Source organism: Lepisosteus oculatus, chromosome 14 (assembly GCF_040954835.1).
Source record: "Lepisosteus oculatus isolate fLepOcu1 chromosome 14, fLepOcu1.hap2, whole genome shotgun sequence".
Taxonomy (NCBI): domain Eukaryota; kingdom Metazoa; phylum Chordata; class Actinopteri; order Semionotiformes; family Lepisosteidae; genus Lepisosteus; species Lepisosteus oculatus.
This window is the reverse complement of record NC_090709.1, coordinates 27,743,795-27,750,770: the sequence shown is the minus strand read 5'-3', so window position 1 is coordinate 27,750,770 and position 6,976 is coordinate 27,743,795. Positions and strand designations below refer to the sequence as shown.

General features: G+C 39.2%; 1 non-coding gene across 1 annotated transcript; it reads left to right on the top strand.

Moving 5' to 3' along the window:
* The first annotated feature begins 258 nt into the window (after positions 1–258).
* On the top strand, positions 259–330 carry trnaa-ugc (transfer RNA alanine (anticodon UGC)). Its single transcript has one exon. It is a non-coding gene; the product is annotated as a tRNA-Ala (tRNA).
* Positions 331–6,976: the final 6,646 nt, after the last annotated feature.

Here is a 6,976-nt window from a genome sequence, read left to right as displayed (position 1 = left end):
ATGCAAAAAGCTTTCAAAGAAAACAGAATTAAAAGACAGCAGAGTAAGGAGGTAAAAAAGCACTCCCCCGTCGAGGAATTAACCACTGTCGCCCGTGTGACTGGATATAAAAATAACTGATTCGTTTTTGCCCAGTCTCTGGAAGCTTCAATGCGATTATTTTTCCTTCCTTATTTCTTCATTCCCATGAATTTACTCTGTAGTAGAGGAAACACGAAAGTGGGAAATTGCAGGCATTCTCCATGAGCACACACTACTGGGGATGTAGCTCAGTGGTAGAGCGCATGCTTTGCATGTATGAGGTCCCGGGTTCAATCCCTGGCATCTCCACGTGCTTTATATTATTGTGCTCACATCGCAATCTTCTGTTGAGTGAGAACTCTTTGTCGGTGTTCATAGAGAGCCAGGTTTACACAATTAATTCAGTCACACACGAAGTGCTACAGTGTTGCTCTGCTGTTTTAGATGTACCTCCAAAGCATTTAGTTCTGTTAACTACAACAGATGATTTGAACTAATTTAATGTCATATTCAGGAAATCCAGAGAACGTCTCCACACTTGTCGTGGCTGTTGAAGAAATCACCTGTTAAATCTCACCCGGGATTTCTTGAGAGATCAATCAGCGAGTGAGTCCTCCCTCTGGACTCCGCACTAAACTGAAAGCTGCGCGAACTCCTCACTGCGTGTCCTGTACTGTTACAAGTGCTCTCGTGTAGATGTGGAGCACAGCCATAAGGACACTTTGAACTTTTTCCGTATGTGAAGGAAAAGGCAAAAGAGCATGAATAGTATTAATCGTTTAAAATATCCATGGTACAACTCAAGAAAGTACTGAAGGACTAAACAATGCCTTTTGATGATTACAAGAGATTCAAGAAACACAACCATCCACACACGGGCTTGGATCCTGAACGCTTAAGACAAAGCGAAGGATACGAACTGTAAACTCTCTTCACGTCTTACCGTTTGTGAAATAAAACAATTTCTTACTTTCTTAATAATTTCTTACTGCTGATAGACGATTTATTGCATTTTAACAAAATCACAATTACAAACATTTTGGGTTAAACTTTTATTCACACACTCTAACGAAGATAAACGTTAGTGTCTTCCGGTGTGTGAGCCCATTTCTAATAAGAATAAAAAATAAGTTATAGAAATTGAATTGTTCTACTTTTTATACTTACATAGTCTTAATATTTCAGTTAAATATTTTCTTCTGTAGTAATACTAGTCTCGATTTACAATTTTTGGACATGGTGCATCTTAATTAACTTTCTTATTAGTTGTTATTAGTTTCGGTTTTGGAAAATCGCGCCCAGAAGCTACCAAATTGTACAATTGGACAGTTGTAATGCAATAGCAGCCTTCTGGGTGGAAAACAAAAAGTATTTCTTGGTATGAATCCTAGCTCATTTATAGGCGGCATTCTAGGACTTCTCGCTTCAGAAATCCTGTCAATGCATCGTACGTTTCTACTCCATCAATATCAGCAGTGTTATCACTACCAAACGCTAAGAATAGATCCTGGCAATCCTTCGTGAGATCTTCGTTGGAAAATTGTTTATTTTATTTTTTAAAAATATTTTCAATACCATCCAAAAAGTCAAGTTTCAATTGTATGCAACTGATGAGATCTCTCTTCGATGGAAGTTATAAGTACATCCAAAACACGTTTCTTGTGGATCCAGAAGAGGATCATTATGAGGCTCAAAACATGCCTGTCTCTTCATTTTTTGAGGACAAATTGATTATTGAGGTGTAATCATTGGTTCAAAACCCAAATCATCTGCTATTGCTGTTGTTTCTTTGATAGTTTCTTCAAATCCTTCAATTGATCTTCGATATCGAGGGATAATATCATACAAGTTGTGGTTTTCTTTTAATCACCAATTTTATTAAAATTTCACCTTCTTTTACAGATGTCTTGCATGTATCACAAGATATAACAGTCCCCTTGCGTCCTCAGGTAAAATGTTTTAAAAAGTACAACAAAAGTACAATATACTGAACAGCATTTATGCTTACATGTATATTAAAATGAAGGTACATATACCAAGATATTAAAATACAATTGTACAGATTTGTGAAGTTTTCCACCAAATCTGCAGTGTAATTTTGAAGTATTATAGCTAAGAATGCAAGGTGAGTATGAAGATCAAATTCAATGAGTGAAAATGATTTTCTTGGAAGTTGCCGATGTTGGTCATTATTGATCATTCCAGGTGATATTGACTTAGGTCCTCAAATGTTTACTTGGTGTAGCTTGAAATGTGCAAAACACTCACATTTCTTTCAAATATGAAGATGTTTTACTGTATCTAGTGCTCTGTACTGGTCAATTTGGGTGCTATAAAATACCTATGGTTTGAGGTGCAGTATAAAGTGAATATTGGGGTGTCTCTAGTGCTGTGGGATGCTGTGTTTTAAATTGAGCAGCTCCTGAAGGCAGGACAAGGAGTCTTAGATAGATAGATGCAATTTCTTCTCATGGGATCAATAAAGTATCTATCTATCTTAACCTTTTGATTTGAAGGGAATGTAAATAACAGCCAGGTTGTCTCTTTGGTTGTGTTGTATCTGGCTCTGTCGACAGTGCCTTTTGTTCCTTGTGTGGATTAAATCATACTTATGAATTGATCACAAACATTTAGGCATTCTCTCCTTCTGGGGTTGATTTTATCATTGTGAGTGGCCAAAGGTTCCTTATATATTTAATTAAAAGTCTTTAATTGTACAAAATTAAGAAATTACAAATGAATGACAAAATGGTTTTAAAAAGTTTATTTTTAAAAAGGAAATGTTAAGAAAATGTCTATACATTTCTGCACATCAGAAATGTTACATTCAGAATTCTATATCAATTAATAGTTTTATTTCAGAAACATATCATATTGTACAAGAAAAAAGACTGAATGGAATAGGGAACTTTAAGGTCTCCCTGTTTTAAAACACAAACTGCAGGTCCTGTAGACAAAGTCAATGAGGACAGTGACTCACTGGTCAGAGCTCTCAGGTGACAGACAGTGTCAGTGTGGAAGCAGTGGAGTGAAGTGGACTCAGGTCACAGACAGTCTCAGTGCTCAGAACTGTTGTAAGACTGTGTGACTGTTGGTGAAGCTCTTCTGTGTCTAGACCTGCTGGAGGAGGTTCTCCCAGACAGCTCTGTCAGTCTCACAGTGCCCATCCTCTCCCTGAGAGTCATCCCCAACATCATCGTAGTCAGTCCTATCAGGGGCAGGGGCTCCTTCTTCAGAGGGCAGTGTGGACAGGACCCTGTCAACTCCAGGGCCAGGCTGGAGGACACCTGACAGAGAGACAGACTCACGATTTGTCAAATGAGCCAGTTATTGAAATAATATTGTTACATATTAGGATTATGAAAATTGTGAATATAAAAAATGACTGAGTAGATAAATTAAAAAATACATTAATCATAACCCCCAACTTTTAAAGATTTTGCCAAGAATATACCCAAGCATTTGGTATAGTTAAAGGCACATAAGAGATTTGTTCTTTGGAACAGCTTTATTGAAAAAAAGTAATAGTTGAGACAATTAGTTAAATATTTGTTAACAACACTACACACAACATAAACATACAACACGCAATTACAAATTTGCTAACAAGGTGTTTTAGACACCTACATCCTAAACACCCAGAAAATCCTCAAACTGCTACCAAGTATTCAGCTTTTACAGAACACCTACATAAAAGAAAGAGATAAACCAAACCTTCTAAACCAAAGACATTACAACCTACAGTTAAATCTCTTTCTTTGTGAACCCAATTGCTACAAAATGAATGGGAACCTATCTCCCTGTTCTAAAGATGCTCCCACTAGCCAGGAGAGGCACTCTTTAACTAAGGGATTCTCTAAAAAAGAAATAAAAGTTTCTAAAAACAACAGAAATGCAAGCTCTCTTTATGAGGGTCAAAGACTAAACTCCAGTCTGATCTTTCCAGTTGATCTGGACAAGTAGTAGAAGCAAGAAGTAGCTCTCGCCTTCTATCATTCCTGGACAGTTGATTGACAATCATTTACCCAGAACTTTATGGTTGCTTTGATCTCTGAATCTCACACCTCAGCATCTCAGCAAACATCTCCTTGCTTTGCAGCCCCTAGCCATGTACTGTAATTGGAATTGGAATTGATGACATTACCCAGGTGTACCTAGATTTTTTAAAACACTTACATAGTCACAATAGTGTAGTGAATGGGGATTTTAATTTTCTGTAACAATCAGAAATTATAGCAGTATATTTTGAGAGTACTTGTAGACTTTTAGGAACTAATCAAACATAATAATCTATAGTTTCACACATGTATTCTAACCAGACAATATACAATTTATTGATATAATCATAATTTGCATAACAAACAATAAGCATAATAGAACATACTGTATCTGAGAAGTACTCTGCTTTGATATCAATGGCTATTAGTGGGCTAACAGTTATAGTATACAGAATAGATGTTACAATATTGTACTCAAAAGCATTTAATAGGTTTTTTTAATTAAATTGTATCTTTTTGGAAGAATTGATGATCCAGTGTAGAATTCACTTATACTTATGAAGTATCAATGCTCTAAAACCACAGTGAGGAAGACCTAGTAATTTCTGAGCCCAGTAATTCTCTCTGCAGTCAGAGAACAGAATTCCTGGTCTTGGGGAATCTAAAGCTTTATTCTGCCCAGACCTCATTCCCTCATCATTAATCAGCTGCTGATCAATTTAAATCAATTTAAATCTAATTGGCTAGGTGTGTCAGTAGGTGGGTTTCAGTGACACTGTGATCTTTGTGATCTAACTTTGTACAATTCAGGTCACTCAGTCTTTATTGGCTGTTATTGATCCTTGTAGGACATGACAGAGTGAAGCTACCGCTACTGCAAAATGCCTGATTCCCCCCTGTCTTGGATGACAACAGAGATGGATTACTGGAGGTTATCTTTCCCATCCCTGAACTACCTAACCCACACTGAGCCCCCTGGCTGTAGCCCCTTTTACCTGAAGTGGGGTCTTCCTCACTGCTGAACACATCACTGTACCCAGAGGGTGTCTCATCAGAGAGGAGTCTCCCTGTGAACAGAAGAGCAGGTCAGGAATGGCTCTGTCATTCTGACACAGACTGGCCTGTCAGAGACCTCTTCTCTTCTAGGTAGTGTTTATTTGCAGATATGAAATTAGGTTGAGACTAATTTCTAATGACAAAGGCTACTGTGGGCTGGTACAGGGGGTACTCCTTAGTCTTATTTATAATAACTCACCTGACACAGTGTCTGGACTCTGGGGCACAGTGATGGCATCATCATAGTACTCAGGGGCCTCTTCTTTCACAGAGGACATCAGCTTTCCTAAAGCACACAGAGCACAGCTTCACTGTCACACATCAGCACACTGAGTTATCTAGAGCACAGGACTGCTGGAGCTCATCAGAACACACTGATTAACTGAACATCACACAGGATCTAAAACTCCAGGCTCTAAGTACAGGAGATCAGGGGGAACCTGATTTCCAGTCCTATTCACAACTGTAATAAATGTAAAACAATTCCTAGATTTTCAATTAAGATGTTGAAGGAAAACAGGGCAGAGAAAGTTTGGCTGTATTTGCACAGTGAGGGTGGTGATGTGAACCCTATGAGATACTGAAGAGGAGCCGGACACTGGCAGCAGTGACCCAGACTGAGTGTGCAGGGCTGAGATCACAGAGAGAGAGTCAGATTAATGTAACTGGTACAGAATAGTACAGACTCCGTATTCAGAGGCTTAGATCCAAGAAAGAGTAGAGAGATTCAGACTCTGTGGGATTGGTGCAGAGTTTCCCCATGTGATTGGACTGAAATAACCCACCTGACAAGGCATCTGGACTCTGAGGTACAGTTACAGCATCATCATAGTACTCTGGGATCTCTTCTTTCAGAGAGGTTATTGAGTCTCCTGAACCACACAGAGAGACAGAGAATTTACACTTCAGGACTCAGACTTACTTTGACCATAGAGCTGCAAAGTAATTGGAAAGTGTGATTTTAAATGTTTTGTGGTGTATAGTTAAGCCAAAACTCTAGGGTCGCTGATTAATCTGATCTGAAAGACCGTTTTTACAGCATGCTGTTCCGCAGTCTCCTTTTCTATCAAAACCAATGAGAGCACCCCAGTATTGACCAGGTCTAGTTTTGCTCGGCATCTATGATTTGCTGAGATAAGGCTAGTGTGAGGCAACACTGAAGAAACACGTGTGGTTATATTTATATAATTCAGGATTTTCTACATAAGTTCTCTAAATGGCATCCTGGTTTGAGGTGAGAGTGAGTACTGGACTGAAGACCTCCTCACTCCCACACTGAGCCCCCTGACTCCATCTCCCCTCACCTGGTACTGGGTCTCCCTCACTGTCCTCCACATCATCGTATCCAGAGGGCAGCTCGTCAGAGAGGAATCTCCCTGTGAACAGGAGAACAGATCAATATTACCTGCAGTCAGAGAGCAGACTCATTGTCTTCCACTGGCTGTGGAAGAAGCCAGGGTGTGAACAGTATCTCAGAGTTTGTGTGTTTAAGGCAGATCAGGAACTGTGAACTGTGGTGTCAGTTACTTTGACACCAGTTGAGAAAAAACAATCCTACAGTCAGTCAGCACTGTCTCTTACTGGGAGAGAAGCCAGGTTGTCAACAGAAACACAGAGTTTATGATGCTTTTCTTCACTTACTTTGACAGCAGTTGAGAAAGAAAACTCTACAGATTTAAAACCAGTATGGTGAGATTTTCTACAAGTGTTAAGTCCTCAGATCTTCCTCAGAAGATGGAGACTAATCACTCCTGAAGACTCTCTCCACTCACCTCTCCTGGGGGCGCTGTAGGTTCCCTCTCTGGCCAGTTTGTACTCTATTTCCTCGTAAACGGCATCATGATAGGATGCGAGTGCTCCCTTAGATAGGGCTGTGTGAGAAAATAGACACTCAGGGTTAA